Source organism: Typopeltis vanoorti, chromosome 20 (genome assembly GCF_054136105.1).
Source record: "Typopeltis vanoorti isolate ZY-2024b chromosome 20, IOZ_Tvanoo_1.0, whole genome shotgun sequence".
Classification (NCBI taxonomy): Eukaryota; Metazoa; Arthropoda; class Arachnida; order Uropygi; family Thelyphonidae; genus Typopeltis; species Typopeltis vanoorti.
Window position 1 is genome coordinate 38,399,252 of NC_143568.1, and position 14,651 is coordinate 38,413,902.

Consider the following 14,651-nt stretch of genomic DNA (forward strand, 5'->3'; position numbering starts at 1 on the left):
ATACCTCTACATTTCATGTATACTAATGACAGGAGTATTAGGAACAAGAAGGAAGAATTTTTGGCCTAGGTTGGCTCTTCCTGACCTCAGGTTATTGACATTAGTGAAACATGGCTGACAGAAGATGATATAGTTAGCAGGATAGAATGTGAAGGGTATAGTGTGTTCAGGAGGGACAAAGAGAAAAAAATGGGAGGAGAAGTGTTATTGATGATAACTGATAAGCTGCAGCCAAAGAGAATAGAAGTTAAATTGCAGGATAGTGAAATGAGCTTATTTGAGGCTATTTGGTGTGAGATTGGGACTAGCAGAACAAAATATACAGTTGGGTGCTGCTATAGACCAGGTGATGGAATAGATGGTGGAGATAGTATGCATAAACAAATTGATGCAATGAGTGGAAGGAGGGTCATTATTATGGGGGATTTCAACTATGGTAACATTGATTGGAAGGAGGAGAGAACACGTGAGAAAGGAAATGGATTTTATGCAGTTATTAAGGGATAGCTATCTGATACAGCATGTAATGGAAAATACTAGGGGTTTGAGAGTGCTTGACCTAGTAATAGCATCTGAGAACTTGACTGTAATGCATATGACCATGTTGCCACCAATTAGTAAAAGTGATCATAAGGTCCTGACCTGGGAGGTGGCTAAATGTGTGAAAATTTTGATTAAGACAGGGAACATATGGAATTACCGTGCTGGTAAGTATGAAAAGCTTAGGAGATTGCTTGGTTCAATGCGTTGGCATGTAAAACTGCAAGGGAAGTGGTCAAAGAGCATTTGCAGGAGGTAATGGCCGACTTTATACCAAGAGTCTGAATAGTAAATCAAGTAAGGGTAAATCAAATAGTAAATCAAGTTAAATGGATGATTAACATCATTAAGCTTGAGCTACAAAAAAAGAAACAACTGTAGAGGGAATTTAAGGAGAAAGGTGACCTGCAGGCTCACAAATGGTATAAAGCGCAGGCCAGAAGGGTGATGAGTATGGTATGAAAAGCAAACGGGGATTATGAAAGGAAATTAGCCATGCAAGCTAAATAGAATCCCAAACAGTTTTTTCAATATGCTGCAAGTAAGAGAAAAACTGTATACGGCAGAATGATTTAAGGAATGCTGATGGTAAGGAGGTCACTGAATCAGTTGATATAGTGGAATTACTGAGTGAGTACTTTGCAAGAGTATATCATTCAGGTGGTGACATTGAAGGAATGAAGGAACCATTAGTTTATATGGAAATTGTGGTGAATGAAGTGGAGGTGAATAGTCTATTACAAAACCTTAATGTGAATAAATCTGTGGAATTGGACAGTATACCAGCACGGGTCTTACGTGAAGCGGCTAAAGAATTGTCAGTGCCCTTGACCATATTGTTCAATCTGAGTCTCGGGTCTGGTTTAGTCCCAAAGAGGGGAAAATGCTTCCACTGCATAAAGGAGGATCCAAGACAGCTGTTGCAAATTATCGACCGATCAGCATATCAGGAGTCGTTGTCAAGGTCTTGGAGAAAGTAGTCAAGAGTAAAATACAGGAATGGATTGATGAAAATGAGATAATACTGTATGGGGAACAGCATGGTTTTGTGAAGGGTAGATCATGCCTCAGTAACTTGCTCAAGTTTTATAACAAGGTGACAGCTGAACTGGATAGAGGTAATGGTTTACAGTGATACTGCTGGACTTGGCTAAGGCCTTTGACAGGATACCACATGGAATTCTAATCCGTAAACTGCAACATATGGGGATGGATATAGGGTTGGCGAGATGGATAGGTTAGTGGTTGATGGAGAGATATCAGAGAGTAGTTTATTCAGGAGTAAAGTCCAAAAGACGGCCTGTGATTAGTGGTATGCGACAAGGTTCTGTTCTTGGACCACTACTATTTAATTTGTTGATTAATGATATAGGAATGGATCTGAGAGGAACGGTTCATTTGTTTGCTGATAGGGCAATAGTGAATGCAGATGATGTCAGAATTTTGCAGGATGATTTGGATAGATTGCAGGACTGGGCTAAGGAGAATGGATGTCAATTTAATGTGACAAAATGTAAGGTTATGCATTTTGGGGTGAAAAGATTAGCAGTAGTATACCACATTGGTGGAACAGTACTCCAGGAGATTGATGAGTTCAGGGATTTGGGAGTGTTGGTGGGTAGGAAGTTGAAGTTAAGGGAGCACATTGCAAAAGTAGCTAAATCAGCTCATCAAATCACTTGGTTGCTAAAAAATACATTGACGAGCAGAAACAAGCAAGTTATTGTTCCTCTATCGAGCTTTGATAAGACCACATCTCGACTACTGTGCCCAGATTTGGTCACCCGAGTTTCTTCTAGATGAGGAGGAGGTAGAGAGGATCCAGAGGCGAGTGACCAAGATGATTGCAGGTCTATGGAATGGACCTTATGAGAACAGGTTGAAGATTTGTGGGTTGCAGAAATTGGTGATAGGTGGAAAAGGGGGGGATATGATTGAGACCAAATTACTAAAGGGTTTCTATAGGATTAATTCAGAGGATATTTTTGAGAACAGGATTGGTGGTGGGAGGACTAGGTGCCATTCATGGAAGCTGGGCAAGAGTGTGGTTAGGAGGGGTAGATATAGTATATACTGTGTGAATGTTGAATAGTTGATGAACATGATGTTCAGGGCCTCCCTCGATGAGTCTAGGGACTCCTTGGAGTTGCCCGTAATAATAATAAAAGTCATTAATGCTTATGAGGTACTATTTTACAATACGGAAGATATCCGGATGTCTGTGTGTGCGTGCACAAGCTATTCAAAAAGCTTTCCTTTAATTTAGGAAGAGGGTAAGCGATGGAGTGAAAATAAGAAACAAAATATAACATAAAGGGAAACGAAGAAGTCGTAAAGATTAATTTCTATACAACGCAACGAAAACAGTTACATTTTTGTAAAGAAATTTAAATATAAGTAACTGTAAAACGGGAGATTAACAGATATTAATCTACGCATTATTCATCAAAAGTAGAACTATGATTTGTAGCAAACTACTTATTTCGCTTGCAACATTTTACAAATGATGCAAATTTGGAATGCATCCCAAAAGAAATACTAATACATTGCTAAAAAATGACAGTTACCTCACTTTTTTTAATTTAACACTGTTATCTCGCTACGTGATCTTAACAACACATATCCGTAAACCACTTGTCACGCAGAAGTATACGCTATAACTACAATTGATACCATGGAATGTAAGTATAACCTCGTTTACAATGCGCTGATGACAACCTGTGCGAATTTGTATTACGTACTGTTTATGTAATTGCAGTCTGGATTAAGAATTTGGATCAATATTTCAGCGAGCCACCCTCCGTATAGCCCTAACCAGAAAAAGACGGGTGATGAGTACAAATTACGGTGCCTGACTATGTAGCATACGTTTCTTATCGCATAATAGTGGTCTCTAGTCTTGGGCACCGTTTTATTTCTATCTCAAATCTTCGATCAATAATTTGATGTTGGTTAACACTAATTTATATACTGCTAGTTAGGTGTTTGGGGTAAGTTCCTTATTTCGTATAAATTTATAATTCATTCAGCATGTTATTTAGCCGGTACCCACTTGCTGGGAAGATTTTTTTTTTTTTTTTTTTTAAGATCCCTCCACAGACCGTTCATCACTTCCGGTCACAACTGATAGCGATTATATTTCATTATTATGCAACCTCTAAGAAGTTCCAAGACTTATCGTAGGAGACTGCATTTTTTGTATTATTATTTATTTATTTTCTAGTAAATGGGTGTGTTTTCTGCGGTTTGTCTGTTTTGCGAGGGAAAAAAAAATTTTCCCATTGGAGAACAGGCCTATTTCACTATAGGACTAGTTAACTTGCCTTCTACAGAGAACAAATAATTTTAATCACTGCAATATAATAAAAACAAAATTCTTAAAAGTTAATCATATTTAAATTTTTTGGCTTAACTAAAAATGGCAGAATTTCATAATAATTAATTATATAGCAGATCAGTTTATCAAATATCGTATGAAGACATAAAATTAAGAACTGAATTGATGACCTGGACAAAGTTCCTTCCACACTACCAAGAACTGCTCCCTTGATGTCTTCCGCTGTCTGCAGACAAAGAAGAAATCAGAAGAAACCTCAATAACCTCAACACAGAAGGCATCTGGTCCTGATGGTAACCCACCTACTGTGTTAAAAATTGTTCCCCTGAACTAACATATCCTGTATCGCCTCTTTTCAACTGACAGCTACCTCACAACATGGAAGCAGGTTCACACCCAGCCCATCCAAAAGAGGTGGTAAAAGTCAACAAACGAAATACCGTCCAACTGCGCTTACTTTTGTTGTCTCTAAAAGTATGGAGTAGGTTATCAACAACCAACTCTTGAACCATCTAGTTTCATACCAACTATTCAGTGATCAGAAGTAATGATTCCATCACACGCTATCTACTGCTTATCTTACCTTCATCACCCACCACTGGATGAAGAAATTTGGAGAAATCCACATGGTTGCTTTCAACATTTCAAAGGCGTTTGATCGAGTTTAGCAAAGGGGACTGCTCACTAAACTGCCATCCTATGATCTGTCTTCCACACTCTGCAATTGGATTGCCAACTTTCTCGTTGTTCACTCATTGCCTGTCTTGGATGGTTTACTCTCCTCAGATTTCCCCACCAATGCAGTAGTGCCCCAGGGTTCTGTTCTTTTACCTACTCTCTTCCTCTTGTATATGAACGACCAGCTCTCACAGACTTCCAATCCTATCGCTAGCTTTGCTGACGACAGAACACTTCATTAATCCTTTTTAATCGCTACAGGGTTTAGCTGAACTGAACAGCACTACAAGATTTAGCTGAAGTAACAGAATACTCAAAATTTACCACGACCAGGGAACTCCATCTGCTTTCAATATCTTAGAGTGGGCCAACGATAACCTTGTAAACATCAATGCCACCAAAACTCAGTTCTGTCTAATCTCTCGCAAGAACTTGCATTCTTCCCCCCCCCCTTACCTTCAGTAATACTGAGATATCCAAACATTATCAGGTTTCTCTTCTTGGACTGACCTGCATTTCTGATTCTTTCTAGCACAACCACATTTCAACTATATCTTCCGCAGCCGCCAAAAAAACTTGGTGTACATTATCGCACATGAAACTACTTCACATCTTCACAACCGCTAACTCTACATAAAACCCAAACCCTCTCAGTAATGGAATATTGTTGCCATATTTAAGGTGGTGCACTAAAATTCTCTGTAAGATTGTTCGATTGATCCAGAAGAGGCAATCCGGCAAAATAATCAAAATAATGATCCTTCTCTCAAAGACGTTCAGTTTCTGCCTTGACTCTTCTACAGATAGTTTCAAGGACAGTGCTCTGTTGAATTGGTCACTATTATTACTCCACTCACCTCCAAAACATTAAAACAAGAGCCACTGCTAACCAACTTCACTGCTTTCTTCTTCATACTATCTACTTCTGTCCTTTGGATCAGGTTATTCACTCTGCCTTCCTCAAAGATTTCAACTAGCAACTGTTCAAGCAAAATGGGAGCAGATTCTTCCTTTCTTCTTGCCCCAAACACTGGCATAATGTGTTATAAGTGTTCTGGCCTTTCATGTGCAGTTCAGAAAAGAAAAAATTAGGTTCTTTCTGTCTATAAAAGATATTTGCACACGAGATACAACAAATTGCAAATATTGTGAACTTCTTGTAGTTCACCTCGAGAATGGTGCCTAGCGTTCACAAGGCTAAAATTTGAAAAAACAATTATTATAGATAAAAAATAAATTTAACTAACGTTTCTTATTCCCTGAGGAGTTCGCGAGACCTTTTAACTTATCTACCTTTTGGATACTGAGTGGGCAGGCCAGTCTCCACACGTAGCCAATCAGAGATAGCTTCCACAAGACTGTCATTAATTATAAGCGGTAACCGATGTAGTGACAGGAAAACAAGTACTGCTATATCTTGGTAACTAACCCTAATATGGGATGTTTTTTTTTGAAATAATGTAGGATCAACAGTCTATTTTCATTGTATGTGAAAAAAAAAAGAAAAATGAATTTACAAGAGAAAAAAAACCCCACTCACCCGTGCCAGAGATCAACTAACTTGGGAACCGGTCGAAAAAAGGCTTAGAAAAAGTTGCTCCGATTGTTTGGAACTCGAGTCTATATTCGTGCGACCTAGAGGATGGAAGAGTCGCTTCCACTGAGCTACAGCCAGTTATCATTATTATTATAACTTTATTCATACCAGTGGAGATTGAAATGCCCACTCAGTCTCCAAACGTTAGATAGGGCTAAACAGCCTCGCCTACTTCCTATATACAGAAATAAAAAGGAGTTAGCTGATTTTTTTTTATTCATACAGTTGAAACATGACAAAAAACATGATTTTAATCAAACAACAGTTTGATTGGTGATACAGCACAATTCAGATTCTACTCAAAAATTTAAGAATAGTCTGTCAGGTAGCATTGTAATATATGGGCTATTTCTATAATGCAGTTTTTGTAGATTATGTAAGGGGATGTTGAAATTAATGCAAAGGAATGCCCAAAGTATTAGAAATAAAAGAGAAGAGGTTTTGGCATTAGTCACTCGACTTGGCCAAATATAATTGGCATAAGTAAGACCAGGATGTCATAGAATGATCTAGTTACATTGATAGAATGTAACGGATATTTCATTTTCAGAAAAGATATAGGTAATAGGGCAGGAGGAGGACAAGAGCTATTATTAATGATAGCAGAACATCAACCAACAAAAATAGAAGTTAAGGAAGATTGTAGAACTGAGAGAAATGGTTAATTTGAGTGTATAATAGAGGCCAGTAAGACTAAATATATTGTTGGTTGCAGCTATAGACCTGGAGGGTCAGAAGAAAATGTGGATGGCATGCATTAGCAATCAAGCACAATGAATGAAGGTAAGCATTTGACCTTGGAAATTTGAATTATGAGAATATAGTTTGGAATTAGGAAAGAGCAAATTCCGAAATGGAAATGGAATTTATACAGTTACTATTTGATAATTACCTGAAACAGCAGGTGATGACCACGGGTTTGGGAGTGTTGGATCTGGTATCATAATCAGAACATTTATTTATAAATACACTAGCAACTCAACCAGCAATCGGGATGACTATGCAGTCTTGGGAGGTTGCTAAACATGTGGAATTATAATTCAAGCAATAGCTTATTTGGAACTACAAAGCTGGTAATTATGACAAACTTAGGAGTCAACTTGAAGTAGTTCCAATTGTGGTTCGAGCCACACTACGAACGTTTTGGTCTCTTCCTCCTATTGTGATGAACATTACTTACAATTACTGACCAGCAGCATTCTTAAAAAGTTGCCTAGAACACATGGTGATGGACATTATTATTATTATTATTATTTGACACCTCCAGGGAATCCAAAGACTCATCGAGGGAGAGTGTGCCAACACCATCGAACGATTGGTCCCCTTCTAACTACTAACCGCAAATGGCGAAGTATTCTACATATAAGTCGTGTAAGTGACCTATATATACATCTGCATAAAGATTCGTAATTGAAGGCTGGTATATGCATTAAACGAAGAAAAATTAATGACGCCAGAAATTTAAATTTTGAACAAGAGATATTCATAAAAGGAATTTCAACGAAGGAACATAATTAATACCTAGGAATATGAGCGCAGAGATTTTCTCTGCTCGAAAGTTAAACAACACCAAGCAGCAATGGAATCCATCAAAAGCGCCCGTAATATTCTGAGTTCAAAACTTAGTGGATTGAACAAAATTTGAAAAATGAAATCTCGAAACTCTTCCAGTGATGCTGGAAGAGTTTCAAGAGTTTCAACCCAGCTGGTACAGAAAATCTAGACAAACTGTATAGCAAAATACGAATCTTTATCAAAATGTATCATGCATTACTACTATATAGTGATGTCTGCCGGCTCTATCTACAGGAAGAATAGGTGGACGGAGGTCTGCTGCAAGTGAGAATAAATGTTGAAGAAGAAGCGATGAATCACGTTTTCAGTCTGATGGCAATGCAGCTTGGTGAACAAATGTTACCACAGTGTGTTGCACCCACTGTAAGGTTCGGTGTGGTGTGCATTCAGCTGGTCGTTGTTCGTGGTTCCATGGAATCTTTACCACAAGTACTGAGATACTGATTGTTTGAAGGTTGGATACATCAGTCTTTGTCCCCACCCTTGTGCAATGGGATTAGCATATATTCTTCTCATTCCTGTGGAATTTTCCTAAGTATCTAAGACTCAAATTATATATCTATCCTGGTCAAAGAAATAGCAAACTCAACAAAATTACCTTTTAGCATCCATACCAATATTGCATGTAGTTCCAAGAGTTGAATTGTTATCCAGTTTGTACATGAGCTCTAATACTTCCTTAATATAGCTGTTTCTTTCAGTGAATAGGGTAGCAGTGAGCACAATTAAAAGAAACACGTATTAACCACAGTGAAAATTATTTAATTGTAAATATTTCATCCTAAGTATCTTAGGACATCATCAGCACAGTAGTTTAAACAATAATAGGAATAACATACAGTTAGGGCGCATAATTACAATAGAATCCCATTAAACGTGAGTAACGTGTTACAAAAGTTAAAAAAAAAAAAACTAATAATTATTTTACACAATTTTGTATGACAATTTCCCATACTTTAGGAACAGCAAGAACGTCGTTGCTGTTAAATTTGGTCTGTATAGTAGGGTTTCAGAACATTCTTTATATAAACGTTCATGTTTATATAATAATTTATTTAAAAGTTTAGACTTCTCACAATGGATCCTATGGCTTGGATTTTCAATTCCGTGTTGAGAAAGGCCAGATTTCTGCGGTTTAAAAAGACGAATCTTACCTTATGATCCTACAAAACGTCAACTCAGAAAATTAAATAAGCTACTTAATGAAACTTCCTCCTTATATGAAGAAACTATCAAAAAAACTTAAGACATACCATGCCAGATCTCCTAGAATTTATGGCTTACCTAAGCTACACAAAACTAATGTTCCACTCAGACCTGTCGTAGGCTGTATCAGCAGTCCAACTTACAAGTTATCAATATTCTTATCTAACCTTCTCTGTTGTCACATAGGCCACTCAGTTTCTTCAATCAAAAATTCTACTGAGTTTCACACAAAAATGAAAGACATTCAACTGTCAAACAAATTATTATTATTAAAAAAAAAAAAATAATAAAGACTTCTCACAATGGATCCTATGGCTTGGATTTTCAATTCCGTGTTGAGAAAGGCCAGATTTCTGCGGTTTAAAAAGACGAATCTTACCTTATGATCCTACAAAACGTCAACTCAGAAAATTAAATAAGCTACTTAATGAAACTTCCTCCTTATATGAAGAAACTATCAAAAAACTTAAGACATACCATGCCAGATCTCCTAGAATTTATGGCTTACCTAAGCTACACAAAACTAATGTTCCACTCAGACCTGTCGTAGGCTGTATCAGCAGTCCAACTTACAAGTTATCAATATTCTTATCTAACCTTCTCTGTTGTCACATAGGCCACTCAGTTTCTTCAATCAAAAATTCTACTGAGTTTCACACAAAAATGAAAGACATTCAACTGTCAAACAATGACTTGTTAATCAGTTTTACATTGTGTCCCTCTTCACGAACATTCCCCATAAAGAAACAATAGAATTACTAATTCAAAAATTTCCGTCTGATATAATTGAATTGTCCAAGTTTCTTATTGCATCAGGTTACTTCACCTGGAAAGGTCAAATTTACAAGGAAGAAGAAGGAACAGCAATTTGATCTCCTTTATCACCAAACCTAGCAAACTTGTTTCTAGAACACCTTGAAGAAAAACTACTCACTTTTGAATCCATTTCGATGACATATTTGCAGTCTGGGATCATCCCGAACATGAATTACAACTGTTTCTAGAAAAATTAACCTTCTTCATCATCGCGTCAAATTTACGTTACAAAAAGAATCTCCACAGGGTATCTCCTTTTTGGATTTACACATTCAAAGAAAAGAAGACGGTTCCATCGTCACGTCTGTCTATCGCAAGCCTACATTTTCAGGTCGCTACATTCACAATTCTTCTGCTCATCATCCATCTCAGAAATTTGGCATCATTAAATCACTAGTTACCAGAGCACACAAATTCTGCTCCTCTGAAGAATCTCTAAACCAAGAACTAGAAATAATCAAAAATACAGCCATACTAAATGGATATAATCTTTAAAGAACTCAAAAAATCATCAGTCACTTCCCCACACATCAATCTAGACAAGAAGAAGCCCTAGGATTACCATACCTTATGTTAAAGGCATCTCCGAAGGTCTTTCAAAAATTATGAAGAAATACAATTTTTGCCACTTCTCACAAACCCATCAACCAAATATATAACTTGTTACCTTCTCCTAAGGACAAACTCTCAGCTATGCTCTGATGTTACCTGGCGTTTATGAGATCCCATGCTCCTGCAAATTGTCTTACTTTGGTCAGACTGGTAGGTCTGTTCAGAAACGCATCTCGGAACATCAAGACCACATTCGTCTTTTCAAACCGCAGAAATCTGGTCTCTCACAACACGGAGTAGAAAATCAATATTATAGGATCCATTGGGAGAAGTCGAAACTTTTACATAGATCTTTATATAAACATGAACGTTTATATAATGAAAGTGCTGAAGCTTTACTACACAGACCAAATTTAAACCGCAACGATGTTCTTACTATTCCTAAAGTATGGGAAATTGTCATACAAAATTGTATAAAATAATCTCTTTATATATGTATTATTATTTGTTATTGTTCAGTTATATTTTAATTTACTTCTATAACACGTTTCTGCACGCGTATTGAGATTCCATTGTAATCACGCTCCCTAACTGTATGTTAATCCTAGCAATCTTTGAATTACTGTACTGAGGATGTCTCAAGATACTTGGGATGAAATATTTACGTATTAAAACTTATCACTGTGGTTAGTACGTGTGTTTTTTAGTGATATGTGTGTATGTGCGTGTGTATTCTGAATGCTGCTGAATATTCTACACCGGACCTGCGCATTCAATGTGTCGGCGGACGAATTGCGTTTTTATATATTATCCTTTGTAGCACCTTAACGGTTACGTTGGTGAGTCGTCCTGCGGGTAGCACTTGCAGTCGATTCCTTGCACTTCCATCTCAGTAACCTAGTATCATTATCACTGATTGTTGACCTGGGACAGCCTAATTTGTTAATACTTCGTTAAACAGATAGGCCTGCAACATGGCATCCTATCACAACACTTCCTTCTCGTTTACTTTCCTTCCACAGAATGTATTTTAATCATTAATATTTATTTTAATTATTTTAGTTTTATTCTTAATATTTTAATTAATTGATAATATTTTTACCACAGTTTATTATCTTTCAAATAAGTTACATGAGTGTAGGGTACATTTTGTTACATGTTATTAAAATTATTATGATTAGGACAATGTAACACTATAATTAATGTTAAAATTAATAGTAATCCTAACAAAAACAATTTACACAAATGCAGTTTTACATTAAAACAGTTATTTTCGCATTTTGTCATTTACATTTTAATTTTGCAATTTATTTTTATTCACAATTCACATTAATAATTACTTTTTTTGCTAACATGCAATAAATAATGCTAAATGTATTCATTTCACTTTCATAATAAATTAATGAATAAAAAATAATTTAAAAAATCGACAGGAACAATAAATAATGAAACTAACTTTACAATTCTGTACTAACCTTGTGTACAATTTGGTACATCACTTTACTTTTACTTTTCATTACTCTCAGAGAATGACATATATTTTATAATATTTAGGCAGCATTACACTTTTTATTAATATCTTTATAATTTACATAATGCGGAATATCTAACCGAATAATAATGATCACAGTAATCGTTTGCAAATATAGTTCAGTTAAACGAGGTAGTTAATATGATTACATGCTGCATTTTACATTTTATTATATGTATATTTATTTCCCTTTTCTTATTTGACAAAGTGTTATCATTATTACACGGCTATTTACATTTAAGACTATTCACATATAATTTCGGCTTAGTACTGAATATTATATAATAAAAATAATTATTATCATCCTTGTTATTATTAGACACCTCCATGGATTCCAAAGACTCATCGAGGGAGAGTGTACCAACAGCATTGAACGATAGGTCACTTCCAACTACTAACCGCGCTCAAACTTACTTAACTGAGCCATTAGTAGCAGAGACTCTACCAATCAACCAACCTTTGCCGGCTAAGGTACTGTGACTTGGAAGTTAATTGTAGTGATCGGCTAATGAGGATTATTTGATTAAGCATGCTGATCCCACCGCCTTCGAAGCTAGGTTTAGCTTTTATGAAGAGAGTGGGATTAGCATACACTTATGTTAAGGTTTATATTTGGTCTTTGTTAACTATAATTAACACAGTAGCTATTTGGATTATAAGACCACAGGTTTAATATATATATAAATGTACACATCTGTCGACTAGTTTCGCTAGCAAAACTGACTAGCTTTGTGAAGACTAAACGGCGAAAAAAACTACTAAATGCAAAAACGAAGGAATGCAGTAACGGCTTACAACGAAATTCGAAGGCACCGCGTGACCTGGTATGAGTGAAGTGATATACTTCAGTCATTATTATAGGTACGCGTTACATAGTTTTTGGCGTATTGTAGTTCCACTAAACTTAATGAGTTAATAAGATTCTTCCATATATCCTTTAATATTACTCCTTGGTTTCTATTAAGGTTGTTACCTGTTCGTAGGACCACTGCAGCTGCTTTAAATACTCGACATCTGTAATCTTTCTCCATGTAAGGCATTGAGCTTTTATCCCAATCTATTGCGTGGTTTGAAATTGAAAAGCGATGCGCCAAACCTGAGGTGTCCGGTCTGTTATGATTAACGTTAATTAACGATCCGATGTTACTTCTGTCTAATTTCTAAGTTTCTCGAAGTTTGGCCTATGTATGATAGTCCACATGTACAAGGTATGCTGTACACACCTGCATATTTTAGCCCACAACATAGTCAGAAGAAGAAGACGTATGTACAGAACTTTCCCACATCTCATTCTCAAAATGGGTATCCTCTAATCCTAATCAATAAAATGCTCTATAAAAACAACCTCCAGCAACAACGTTTAGCAACTCAGTATGTATCAACCATTGTCATACCCCTATGTTGGTTCGGTCTAATAAAATAGCTAGTATTTTAAAATCTTACAGCATCAGAGTTGTGCTTAAACTGACCACTACCACTAGACAGTTTTTAAGATCCCCAAAGACAGTGTACATTTTTTCAAATATGCAGGAGTTTACAGCATACCTTGTACATGTGGACTATCATACACAGTCTTAACTTCGAGTAGCTTAGAAATTAGGCAGAAGGAACATGTCGTTGACGTTAATCATAACAGAACGGATACCTCAGGTTTGGCGCATCACTTTTCAATTTCAAACCACGCAATAGATTGGGATAACAGCTTGATGAAAATATACCTGTGGTGAATTCATCACTAAATTCATCTAGATAAAATAAACCTTCTGCACCCTTGCATCAACTTTACACTAGAAAAAGAATCTCCACAGGGTATCTCGTTTCTGGATTTACACATTCAAAGAAAAGAAGACGGTTCCATAGCCACGTTTATCTTTCGCAAGCCTACATTCTCAGGTCGCTACTTTCACAATTCTTCTGCTCATCATCCATCTCAGAAATCTGTCATTATTAAATCACTAGTTTCCAGAGCACACAAATTCTGCTCATCTGAAGAATCTCTAAACCGAGAATTAGAAGTAATCAAAAATACAGCCGTCCTAAATAGATATAATCCTAAACAACTCAAAAAATCATCAGTCACTTTCCCACACACATTAAGCCAGACAAGAAGTCTTCCATGGGAATCCCATATCTTACGTAAAAGGCATCTCCGAACGTCTTCCTTAAATTAAGAAGAAATACAATTTTGCCACTACTCACAAACCTATCAACCAAATTTACAACTTGTTACCTTCTCCTAAGGACAAACTCTCACCTTTGATGTTGCCTGGTGTTTATGAGATTCCATGCTCATGCAAATTGTCTTACTTTGGACAGACAGGTAGGTCTGTTCAGAAACGCATCTCGGAACATCAAGGTTCCGAGATGCGTTTGTTCGTCTTTTTAAACCGCAGAAATCTCGCCTCTCTCAACACGGAACTGAAAATTCAAGCCATAAGATCCATTGTGAATAGTCTAAACTTTTACATAGATATTTATATAAACATGAACGTTTATATAGACTGTTCTGAAGCCCTACTACACAGACCAAATTTAACCGCAACGACGTTCTTACTATTCCTAAAGTATGGGAAATTGTCATACAAAACTGTGTAAAATATTCTATTGTAATCATGCTCCCTAACTGTTATTCCTATTATTGTTTAAACTGCTATGCTGATGATGTCCTACGATACTTAGGATGAAATATTCACAATTAAATAATTTTCACCGTGGTTAATACGTGTTTCTTTTAATTATCTCACCACAGGTTTCGTTATTTAAAAAAGTGGGCACAATGTTGCCTACACAACGTTGATAGCTTTTAGAAAAATGAGTAC

General features: G+C 36.4%; 1 protein-coding gene across 4 annotated transcripts in view; it reads right to left on the minus strand.

Moving 5' to 3' along the window:
- The window catches only part of Cmpk (cytidine/uridine monophosphate kinase Dak1), a 183,715-nt gene extending 180,333 nt beyond the window's left edge, over positions 1-3,382 (minus strand). For 3 of the 4 annotated variants that reach the window (XM_090409856.1, XM_090409859.1, XM_090409855.1), the window contains exon 1: positions 3,108-3,267. The gene's annotated coding sequence lies outside the window, so the exon portion shown is untranslated. The other variant, XM_090409857.1, reaches the window with a different exon arrangement.
- Positions 3,383-14,651: the final 11,269 nt, after the last annotated feature.